Source organism: Colius striatus, chromosome 9, assembly GCF_028858725.1.
Source record: "Colius striatus isolate bColStr4 chromosome 9, bColStr4.1.hap1, whole genome shotgun sequence".
NCBI classification, from domain to species: Eukaryota; Metazoa; Chordata; class Aves; order Coliiformes; family Coliidae; genus Colius; species Colius striatus.
In genome coordinates, this window is record NC_084767.1 from 3,290,175 (window position 1) to 3,302,439 (window position 12,265).

General features: G+C 43.2%; 1 pseudogene; it reads right to left on the minus strand.

Annotated features, from left to right (window-relative positions):
- Nucleotides 1–10,330: 10,330 nt before the first annotated feature.
- LOC133626097 (inositol 1,4,5-trisphosphate receptor-interacting protein-like 1) lies at nucleotides 10,331–12,002 on the minus strand (annotated as a pseudogene).
- Between the last annotated feature and the right edge of the window lie 263 nt (nucleotides 12,003–12,265).

A 12,265-nucleotide genomic window follows, 5' to 3' on the forward strand; every position in this document is an offset into this window, starting at 1 on the left:
TGGACTTTAAATAACATTGAGAATCTTATTTGAACAACCCTGATTGCTCCTTTTTTTAAGGAAAATACTAAATAGTCTGTTTTAAATCAGATGTTTTCCCTGTGCTTTCTCCTCTGTCAAAAGAATTGCACCTGCATAGAAGGAGGACACAAAATCAATTTTCTGAATCCAAAGAAACTCAGCAGCCAAAACTAATATTAGGATTAAACAGTGCCCTTCCAAATCTATAATAGACTAAGTCAGAACTTTATAGCATTTTAGTGAATATTAGAATTAGATGGGGTTTTAATTATCTACTCATCCATCTATGTATCTGCCTTACTCTGAGCAAGCAGAAGGCTCAAGATTCCTTGCATCTTGCCATCCAAGGTGTGATATATGAAGCAAAGGAGGCCTGTTTTGCTGCATCTTGCAGAGGGCTGACCACCCTGCAAGCAAAGGTGAGATTAGGGGTCAGACAGCAGTTCACCAAGCACTGAATTTCAAAATGCTAATGAATTTGAAAACCCTGAACACTTTTAATTCTTTGTTTCATGGCAAAAACACAATGAAAAGGTGAAACTGAAGTAATCCTTATTTTTAATTTGAAACTGAGGTTGCTTTACCTTCTTTTTGTTCAGAGCTGTTTTCTTGTCTTTATTGTGATTTACTGTTTCCAGGTTATGACTCTGGTGAGGGTGCACCTTGAATTCTGTGTTCAGTTTTGGGTCTCTCACCACAGAGAAGACTCTGAGGTGCTGGAGTGTGTCCAGAGATGGGCAATGAAGCTGGGGAAGGGTCTGGAGCATAAGTCTTATGAGGAGCAGTTGAAGGAACTGGGAGTGTTTAGTCTGGAGAAGGGGAGGCTAAAGGGGAGACATGATCACTCCCTTACTGAAAGAAGATTGTAGTGAGGTGGAAGTTGGTTCTTCTTCCAAGTATTGAGTGGTAGAACAAGAGGAAATGTTGTGCCAGTGAGGTTTAGATTGGAGATTAGGAAGAATTTTTTTCACTGAAAGGTTGTTAGAAACTGGAACAAGTTTCCCAGGGAGGTGGTGGAGTCCCCATCCCTGGAGATACTAAAAAGCCATGTAGATGAGTTGCTTAGGGATATGGTTTAATGGAGGGCTTGGCACTGTTAGGTTAGTGGTTGGACTTCTGATGGTTTTAAGAGCTTTTTCCAACCAAAACAATTCTATGATTCTATGGTTCATAATGGCTAGGGAGCACATGGGTAGAAGCTTGCCCATTATAGGCCACTTGTCAAGGGAAGGCAAAGATTGAATGCATCAAGAGGATTTTTGCCACAGTTGTTGGTTGTTTTTGGGGTTGGGTTGGGTTTTTTTTCAGCTTTCCAAAGTTTCTATGAGCCTTTTGGCTAGCAGTATAATCCTGTGCATAGAGACCATCCTGCTTCAAGACAGGACACCTTAAATCCCTAGAAACTTTTTCAACCTGATACATTCCCAATAACAGGAATAACCATTCCTTTCAAATACTGCCATTAACGTGTGACTTTGTTTTGCTTATCAGCATAAGTGATACTAGTAGTTGCCAGATCCCCAAGACTTCAACCAATGCCTCAGTGGCACAAAACGTGTAGGCAGTCACCACACGGTTGAAACCTCCTGTTGGCACATGCAACAGGCATCTGTGGGGGCTTTCCTGCCTGTGAATGGAAATGCAAACTCCTGCCCATGCAGAGAGTGCCTGGGCTGCTGGGAGCACCTCGCTTCCTCCCCTCCTGCTTTCAGTGTTGGAAATGTTGCTTGGGGGAGACTTCCCTGCACTATTGCTCATTGCTCTGCGTGCTTCTGGTCTCACTCGGGCTCTGCATTGCTACACATCCAACATGCAGATGTATTGCTACAGGTTTTTAATTGAATAACTGGTTCACAAACAGTCTCAACAAACTGTAGATCTCTCCTCCTCCTACAAGATTGGTTGAGTTTTTGTTTGTTTTGATTTTATACCTGAGGTCTCTAACCTCAGGTAATTAAGAATCCTGGATTATTTTTATTTTAACACTGAAAGAAAGGGTTCAACCTGTTTGTGATAATAGTGCTGACTGACATTGTTTCAAAGCAGATTTAGAGATAAGATTGGTCCTGACATTTAGTCAGCAGGTGGGTGTTGTTTATTGCCTAGCAATTAGAACTTATATTAACATAATATCTCCTCAACTTCAAAACTTTCTGAGAGCTCTCCATGAACAGATTCCCAAGAGCTCTCCCCTGCTCTCTTCCCTTTGTCTCTTCACTTTCCCACCTCCACACCCATCCACCCACCTGCCTTTAAATGTGCTGTTTCAAATTTAGAGTTCAAGAAACTTCATTTAAGTCTGAATCGTGAAAGATATTTTCTTCTAGGGCAGAAGCAGCCCACAGCCCCTTTATTTTAAACCAAGCTAAACCAACATTTTTTAGTCTTCAGAAACTTTATTCACTTTTAATATTTCTTTGTGAATGCTCTTCTTACAGAAAGTGAGTGCTGAGGAGGATGAGACTGGTTCCTCATCTTGAAATAGTCCAGCTGCAACAAGTATTTTCCTTGCCACCCACATTGTCAGGACTCCCTATTCTCTAAGTATTTTCTCTGCTGGTGTTATCAGTTTATTGTGGGAACATATTCATTACTTCTATATTATATCTGCTTTTTATATGATTGTCATCCTTATTACCAGAGAAGTCAAAATGAGCTATCTGGAGAGAAAGACCCAGTGAAGGTAAACATGTAAAAAAATAACTGACTAGAAAACCTAATCCAAAAGTATTTCTTCAACGATAATTTGCAATTGATTTCAAACTCAAAAGACCTTGCTGCCCAAAGCCAAACACTCACCACTGCTCTCACAGGCTATTCTCACAAAGATGGATTATCAAACTAGTGATAATTTCTAATGAAACAATAAAAAAAACCCCACTGTTCTTGTGCATTTTCATCTGTGTATGCTCATGTGTGCACACGCATTCTTAGACAAATTTTCATCTTTCCTTTCAATCTTTTTTGAGCTCCATCAGTTCAGAATTAGGAATAGCACTTGCTGACACTTTTCTAGTTTTTTCCCCCAACTTCTTAGAGTGTACTTTTTTTTTACCATCAAAGGAGACACTTTCTTCTCTTGTCTGGGAGGAGATAATTAAAGGAGATAAGGACTGATCTTTCTTTTCAAACAACCCTAACTAATTGGAACAAATCAACTTTGGGGAGCAATTGGTACCTTGCTCTGATCCTGGGGCAGTCATTTTGCTGATGAACAAGTTTGTCTACTATCAGATGGAGCAGTGATGCTAACAAAATGCTACTCAAACCCCAGAGTTAGGAAAAGGCTATCTGGACAGGAAAGCGATAGAAAACATCAAATTCTTGAGTCAGATCCAATGAAAATGTTCCGTCATGTTACTATCTTTTCCCCCCTTTTGGCCACAAAATCAACATAGCTTATCCTGAAAGAGGGCAGCCAATTTGATGTGCAGGCTGCCAATATAAGCAGTTGTGGTGGTGCTTTGTGTTAGGAGAGTGGCAGTAGAGGGAGAGCTGGTGCAGTGGCTGGTCTCCGGATGAAGCTCCGAGGAAAGAGGATGGCAGCATCATGGTTGGTTTCTCTGCTAAATTACAGGGAAGAGAGCAATTGCTCCAACAGCCATGTCTGGTAACAGCTAGGAGTGATGGCTTTTTTTTTGGTGGCAAATAGGAAAATAATCAATTGAAATGTGTACAGGCTTTTTTAGGAGGAAAGTGCCTTCTCTGCTCATTAAATAAAACAGCTTCCTTGAGGTCAGAGCGGTGCCAACTTACTGTAATTGAAGCTCTAGTACAAAGAATTGACAGCAGCCTTTATTCCCCTTGATAACAAGCTTGACAAGTACCTTTGCCATTTGGGCACACTGAATTCTCAGGAGAGCTTCACATGAATAAATCATTACCTTTTTAGCAACTACCCAGAATTAATGATCCCTCACCTTTTTGACAGGCACTTCTTTTGCTGTGGGTTGTGGCACCTTAGAAAATGGTGACAACAGAGGAGTTGTGGAAGCTTTTGCTTTTCCTTCCTCCATATTCTGTGACTGAATAAGTGAAAAGATATCTATAATTATCACAAAGGCTAGCATTTTGTGAATAACACTATAGAGCTAGGAGAAAAAAAATCCCAAATGAAAGGAAAACCATCATGACAGATCAAAGTCAGAATCAAAATGAAGACAAAACTTTCCAGAGGTTGAAAAGTAGGATTTAATTACTGTGCATATGGAGTTGCTTCTTGCTTCTAACTTTAATCAGCAACACATTGAGATCTGAGGAAACACCTTTGTTTAGATACTTCCATCACAAACTAACAATTATAAATATTTTCCATGTATGTAGTCTTGGACAATTTCCCACAGAATTTTGTCACCAGAAGTGCAAAGAGTTTGGGGAAAAGCCCTGTGTATTGTTGCATGGTTGGGATATCAAATGAATGTGACCCTTTAGTTCCTGATTTTAGCTTTCTTCTGTGTAATCTTGATGAGTGATCTGAGTGTCAGACTGAAATGCATCACATTTTTCTTACGTTTGTATCTCACCTAAGGTAATATTTTTATAGCTTAAATTGGAAAAGTAGAGGATGACTCCAAGGAAAAACTGTAAGTTCAAACGTAAACTTTCCCCAAATTAAGGGTATTTGGATCTTTGGTGCTGTGAGAGTTATTTCTGTCACAAAGTGTGACTTTGTCTTTTCAAAAACAACTTGATAGGTCATTAACATATGTTTAATCTTGCTTTAGTAGCACAATTCTTCAACTTCAGTGCAAGTTTCTATGAGTAGCCACCTCTCCTCTCTTTGAGGGGTAAGCAAGTAACCATTGTAGTAAAGATAAAAAGCAGAAAATATGACCACACTGAAAACAAAATGAGACAGAGAAAGAATAGCAAAGTCCCTAACTTTTAAGACACTTACTTTGGAGAGGAGTAGGAGAAGGGGGATATTTGGACACTTTATCATTTCCAGTGCTGAAAAGAGAATAAAACTAATGTTGGCCTTAGTTTCAATGGATCCAGAGGAGTTAGTAACTCTGCAAACTGAGATAGTTCTTAGATGTACAAAAGTGAAGGTTCAGCGCATCAGTCTTTAATGTCTTAGTTTCAGAACTGTGAATGCCTGCCACCTTTAGAAACACTCTCTTAGAGTAGTGGGATGAGCCTTCATGTGAATATATTCTTCTCTCAGAGTTTTAAGCTGTCGTTACCAGGCAGTCTATATAGTGTGAGATCAGTATGTGTTTTACAGCCAGATGGAGAAAATAGGGAGTTAAGAGCTTTATTAAACCTTGGTATATAAAGGTTGCTCTTAAGTAACACTTCCAAAAGTATCCAGCAAGAGAATAAGACAGAAGCAAAATATCCAGAATAATTAGGACTGGTACTGAACAGCTTAGTGTCATATGTGTTCCCTCTCAACCAAATATGCATGTTTTACAATTTTGTGCCTAGGTCAGAGTTTCAATTATATAATCTTTCTCTTTGAGCTGTAAAATCTGGCCTTACCTGTACCCATGAAGTTTTGGAATTTATTATTGTTAACATTAGACTTGGTTAAGGTGTTTTACTGATGTATGTCAGGAACCAAATTAACATACCTTAATATTAATTTACATAACCTGAAAAAAAAAAGGTTTGCACTGCCTAATATAAATTTACATTCCTAATAAAGTATTAACATATCCAAAAATGGATTTTAAATAGTACTGCTGTATTTTAAATCCTTCCTGTAGATTCCTAACAAAGAGCTTTGATTTGCATGTCCTGACTTTTCTATGTAACGTAGAACCAATAGACTGGCTTTCACAGATCATACTTTCAATCCTTTGCTGCTGCTACATTTGTTCATGCAGTTGAGAATTAACAGAGCAAAAAGTCAACTACAAGCTTTTCCTTTTGCACATAGTGAGATTGAAGCTAAAACGGGAGTTTACAATGGAGGATGTTTCAGGAGGATGTTACTAGACTCAGCTGCAGACTTGGGTGCAAAGCTTGAACCTGTCTTTATGTGTTCAAAGTCTGACCTTCAAACTCAGAGCACTTCCTTCTCTCACTTTCTAAACAAGATCAGAGTGAGGACTTTGAGCTGCCTGTTAAGTGGCTATTCTGAATTTCATACCCTGTGGATACAAAGTTGTCCTGGGTTTGGCCAGGATAGGGTTAACTCTCCCCAGCCGCTGCCAGGGGTCGTTGCCAGGCTCCTCTACCCCAATGTGATGTCACGCTCAGGAAATCAAGGCAGCAGCCGGGCTGCTGTGATGTCAGGCTGAGCACTGGGCTGCGGCTGGTGGGCATTGGTCATTTTTCTCTGTCCTTTGGCCATTATTGTAACTGTTTACTCTTTGTGGTGTCCTATTAAATTGTCCTTATCTCAACCCACAAAGTTCTAGAACTCTCTCTTGATTCTCCTCCCCATCCTGCTGAATTGAGGAGGAGTGAGTAACTGTGTGGCTTGGTTATTGTAGCATAGTAGTACTGAGAACTTAGTTAAGGATGTGTGATGCGTTTACTGGTGGGGGAGATCCTGATATCTGAAAGCCAGCAACTCACCGCAGATGACATTTGAATATCAGTACTTGTGTCTGTAGCCGCTGATGCATAAAGGCTCTGATTCAACAAGGTACTCAAGCTTCAGGAGTCCTACTGAAATCAACTGAATGATGCATGTGTTTAAAGTTATGCACATAAAATCTTGCTGTAATGGAGCCAAGAGCAATTCTCATTGAAATCTGCCATGGAGTTTACTCTTCTGCTGCAGCCGAAGCCTGGCTTTTTAATACAAAAACAGGAGTGAGTCTGAGCAGTAATGTGTTGCCTTAGGCTGTTAGTTTTGTAGAAGAGATGGTACAAGCTGTCAGTGAAATAAGAAGGTGAGTGTTGTGCCTTGCCTTGCCTCATTCTCACTGTGGTTTTCCCCAAATCCTTTCCAAATGTTTTAATGGTCCTTTTGATTTGACTCCATGCAGGACACTGAAATATTGTGGAGAGACCCAGAGCACTAAGCCAAATCCCATAGTTGACTATAAGTATAGCTGTTCCTGTGACTGAAGGTGTGCTAGGAGAATCCTGATGACTGTAGGTGAAGAAAAGCAGAAACAGGTATACAGTTTAATTTGTTTAGCAAATTCCATCCATCACAGCTAACTGTGCCGACCTGATTTTAGTTGTCACAAAAGGATCGTTTTTAGCACAGTACATGCATGGATTACATATGAAAGAAAATAAAAACTCTAAGCCAAGTCTTCAGTGGCTGCAAGCCAGTGTAGCACTGAAACCCAGGGACCAATAGCAAATTCACCAAATGAGAGCCTGGTTCATTGTTTTCTATGCTGACTTATGGTTCTCCTCGGCAAAGTGGTCCCGCGGTAGGAGCTTACTCAGCCTGCTTAACCTTTCTATCTTCTTTATCTCTTTTGTTTTACCCATGAATCTGATCAAAGCTTTGATGAATCCAAACAAAGCTCTGACTACTGACTGCTACTTAAAAAAAACAGTTTAACTTTTTTCTGTCCCTAAATGAATTTGTTCTGCAGTTAAGCAGAAGTCCCTCCTGACTGGTAAAATGTATGTGGATACTGCTGTAAATGTTGTGTGAACACCACTGAAACAGAGTAAATAGAGAATCTACATGATGTTATTTACAGCAGCCTTGATTATGGAGCATAGTATCAGGTCTTTCTAAAGACCTTTGTTAGTCTTTATTACATAATGCTACCACCCTCTCCATATGGTAGATTTTGGCTATGGTTAAGAGCCAATAAAGCATCTGTTGGAGACAAGTCCACATGAAAAAGTACAATAGGTACTGACATGATAAATAGTTGGTAATTACTTGTTTTTATTCCTGACATGCTTGACCTTTTAAAGTTCCTGGAATGAACCCCAGCGGCCTCATTTGAAAGGGACTTAGCCTCCAGCTCTGAAAGCTATTGCCAGGCACTTTGAATTGCTGACCAGGCAGATAGATTGCCCTGGAGGTCAGATGGGACTTCAAATGTTTAACAGAAAACACAAAATGTCTCTGCTCGTTGCAGTGGGGGTTGGACTAGATGATCCTTAAGGATTCTAAAGGGTGAAGGAAAAACTCGTCCTCCATGTTGTTAACAAATATGTGAGGGAAATGATGGTTATCAAGGGGATCCAACATAAATTTACCAAGGGGAAATCCTATTTGACCAACCTAATGGCCTTCTATGAGAGCAAAACCGGCTGGCTAGATGAGGGGAGAGCAGTGAATGTCATCTACCTTGACTTCAGTGAGGCCTTTGACAGTCTCCCACAACAACCTCATCAGAAAGCTCAGGCAGTGTGGCTTGGATGAGTGGACAGGGAGGTGGATCGAGAACTGACTGAATGACAGAGCTCAGAGGGTGGTGATCAACGCAGCCAAGTCAAGTTGGAGGCCTGTGGCAGTGGGGTTCCACAGGTATCAGTTCTGGGGTCGGTCTTGTTCAACATCTTCATGATTGACCTGGATGAGGAGACAGTGTACCCTCAGCAAGTTCACTGATGACACCAAACTGGGAGGACTGGCTGATTCCCCAGAGGCTGTGCTGCCATTCAGCTGGATCTCAACTGACTTGAGAGTTGGGCAGAGAGGAACCTCATGAAGTTCAACCAGGACAAGTGCAGAGTTCCGTACCTGGGGAGGAACAACCTGATGCACCGGTACTGGTTGGGGATTGACATGCTGGAGAGCAGCTCTACAGAGAGAGAGACCTGGGAGTGCTGGGTGATAAAAAAACTAAACATGAGCCATCAATATGCCCTTGTAGCCAAGAAGGCCAATGGCATCCTGGGATGCATCAAAAAGAGTGTGTCCAGCAGGTTTAGGGAAGTTCTTCTCCCCCTCTACTCTGCCCTATTGAGGCATCATCTGGAGCGCAATGTCCAGTTTTGGGCTCCTGAGCTGAAGAGGGACAGGGAACTTCTGAAGGGAGTACAGCTCAGAGCCACTAAGATGATTCAGTTGGATATATTATGCAATTGTCCTGGTTCTGAAATAACTGCAGCATCATCTCAGCGACTGCAAACACACAGCTGCAGGAATTCTGTGCAGGGGAGGTAAGGAAAAGAAGTCACTTTGTCAAGGGGAAAAATGAAAGCTGGTTCAAATCTCATGAAATCAAGTTGTAGCAGGGTAATCAGGGTTTAAGGCATTGCTAGCTGGGTCTTATAGCTTCTCTTCCTGTTTTTTCATTGCTGGCATTTATTGATGATCCTCAAAGCTAGAATCTCTCATTGAGATGCTGAGCAGATACATAGAGGGAAAGTTTTACAGGTGAAAGGGAGCTGCATGTTAGTAGCCCCATAGCAGTGTCTAGGATTCTCAGCTATAAATAGATGTGCTGATTAACAGCAAGGTTTCACCCCTGCTATATTAATGTTTTCTTTATTTAGAGCCTTTGCATTATCACCATAATAAAGGCTCATCGGGTATGGCCAAAGTCTGGAGATGAGTTCAGCTTTCCTACCATCTCTCTGATGTTCCTCCCTGCTGTGTCAGCAAGCTACAGGCTGTTATGAAGCTAGACTAGCTGCTGAGGACTGTAGGAAGTCCAGACATCATCCCCAAAAGGCACCACAACGGGTATCTCTAGCTGGGCATATGCTCCCTAGGCCAGGAAGAAGTAGTAGAGCTCCCTGTCCCACAGAATTGAAGAACGAAAGTGATCTACATCAGGAAGCTAAACCAAAAAGACAAAAGCTACTTAAAATATTAATCTGTCCAAACAGTGTCCCTAAGAGTGTGGTCTTAGTCACTTGACACTTTTAGCTAAAGAAGACAAGATAGTCACACTCAGGTTTTATCATAGCAACAGCTGATTTTCCAGGAGGGTGATGTGGCTTAACTGCTGTGGTTTTGCCCAGCTGGGAACAAAAAGCCAAGAGGCTGCTCACTCACTCCTCCCTGTCCTCTCAGAACAGGGAGGGGAATTGTAGGAAAGGAAAAAAACCAGCACGGGTTGAAATGAGAACAGTTTAATAGAACAACACAAGTTAAGAAGAAACAGTTACACCAATCAACGAAAGTTTTTAGAGAGTGGTGCGTGATGCAATTGCTCAGCACCCAAAACCCACCACAGTCGCTGCGGACTGATCACCGAACCCCTCGGTTCCAAAGTCCCCCTCCCCTCCACCCCTCGTCTAGACCAGGCATGAGATCGGTGTGGTACCGAACACCCGGTAGCCAGTCGGGGTCAGCTGCCCTGGCTGTACCCCTTCCTAGTTTCTAATGAAAGTTAACTCTATTGTAAACAAACTTAGGACACTACACACAGACAGTAATCTTCTCTAAATAGGACTGAAATGCAGAAAACCACAGAATACTCTATTCTAGGATCAGGAAGGAGTTGTCGTGGTCTAGCAGCAACCCAAAAGCTAGCTCGATGGAGAGAGTTTCCTGTCCATTTCTTATCATGATCTTGCAGGATTTTTTTGAAGGCAGCACTGTCAGCTCACAATTCTGGGAGAGAGGCAGCAGCTTCCAAGCTTTTTCCACCAGGCTCTGGAACCAGTGGGAAGTTTTTGAGATGTCCAAGTATGAGTTGGTGCAGAGGGTATCGAGGAGACAGGGCTGCTGTTTTCTCAGCTCACCCTTGCTGTGGTGGAGGAAGCATAACATGTCCCCCACCTGCTGTTCCCTCAAGCATGTGCACACATGTTGCACACAGAGGCAGAGGTTTAAGGTCATGTTCGGCTTGACAGGGTCCGCCTCCAAGTAGAAGCAGTGTCCAGGGGCAGGCTGCAGGGGCACGAGCAGGCGGTAGAGGAAATTGTCGTTGCGGGCACTCCACCCTTCATAGAGACAGCCCATCCTAATGGCTGGCTGCATCTGTAGCTTGAAGTTACTCTCAGGAAGTCTTTTGCAGGCAGTAAGCAGCTCATCTACCAGCTCTTCCACCGAGCCGAACGTGTCGGACACATATGGTGCTGGCCGATAAACATCACTGGCCGCATTGCTGGCTATATACCATATGTCATTGCTATCATTGCTATCATTGCTGTCTACTACCTCTTTCCAGACTTGACTTCCAAGGCTGCTCAGCTTTTGTCTCCTCTTTCTGTGCCTCCAGAAGAGCCACAAGGGCAGGAGTAGGGCTCCTGCCCCAAGAGCAAGGATCAGAAGCATCATGGCTGGGAGGTCATGAAGAGCAGGAATTCCCTGGCCATGTGGTTGTGCTTCCAGATGGGCTCTATATTCTGAAGCAGCTGAGTCATCTTGTAGCATAACTGCTGTATAATGTGCTGTATGAGCTCAGTCTTGGCCACGTGCTACTCTTCACGTGTCTGCAGTGGGTTCTGGGAAATGCCCACCAGAGCTAAGGCGAGGAAGGAAATGACAGCTCTGGCAGCAGCAGAAGGAGGAGGTGTCAGTAGGGCTAGACAAGAAGGAATTGGCAGCGAGGGAGCAAGCACGAGAGCTGCAGGGACCTGAGGAAAGGTAGGAGAGGAGCCCAAGGAGCTGGGCCTAGCAGCAGCAGCGTGCCCTGCCCAAGGTGCTTCCCTGAGCGAGCGGAGCCTCGCTCCAGAGTGAGACCCCGTCTCTCGTCCACCCGAGCCTCCCCCACACGTGTGCACTCACCGCTGGCGCGGGCTGTACTGCAGCAGCCCTGCCTGCTGGTGTCTTAATGGCAGCCCCAGATGTGACGCATCTCCTGTGATGTCACAGACACCAGAGCCACACCCCTGCGTGTGAGGGAGCTGACTAGCGAAGATGTCATACTGGACAGCTTGTTTGTGCACAGTGGAGGAATTCTGGGTGTTGTGATGGTTGGAGGCCGTCTTGGGCATAGAGGTCATGAAATGAGAGATTTTTCTATCTTGGAGAGCCAATGCATGTGGTTTCCAGAACTGCTGCTTTGGACTTGCGGAGCACACGTGTTGAGTTGTTTAGGGACCTGCTTGACAGCCCCTTGGGACGCATTCCTGAAGGGCAAAGGCGCCCAGGAAGGGTGAATGATTTTCAAGAAGGAAACCTTGAAGGTGCAGTAGCAGGCCATGTCTATGTGCTGAAAGACGAGTTGTCAGGGAAGAAGGCCAGTCGGGCTGAACAGAGAGCTTTGGCTGGCACTTAGAAAAAAACAGGGAGTTTGTGACCATTGAAAGCAGGGGCAGGCAATGAAGAAAGTCTGTAAAGATATTGTGAAGTTATGCATGGAGAAAATTAGAAGGGCCAAAGCCCAGGTAGAACTTTACCTGGCTGCTTCAGTAAAAGTCAATAACAATGTTTCTAGAAAGACATGATCAACAAAAGGAGAGAGAA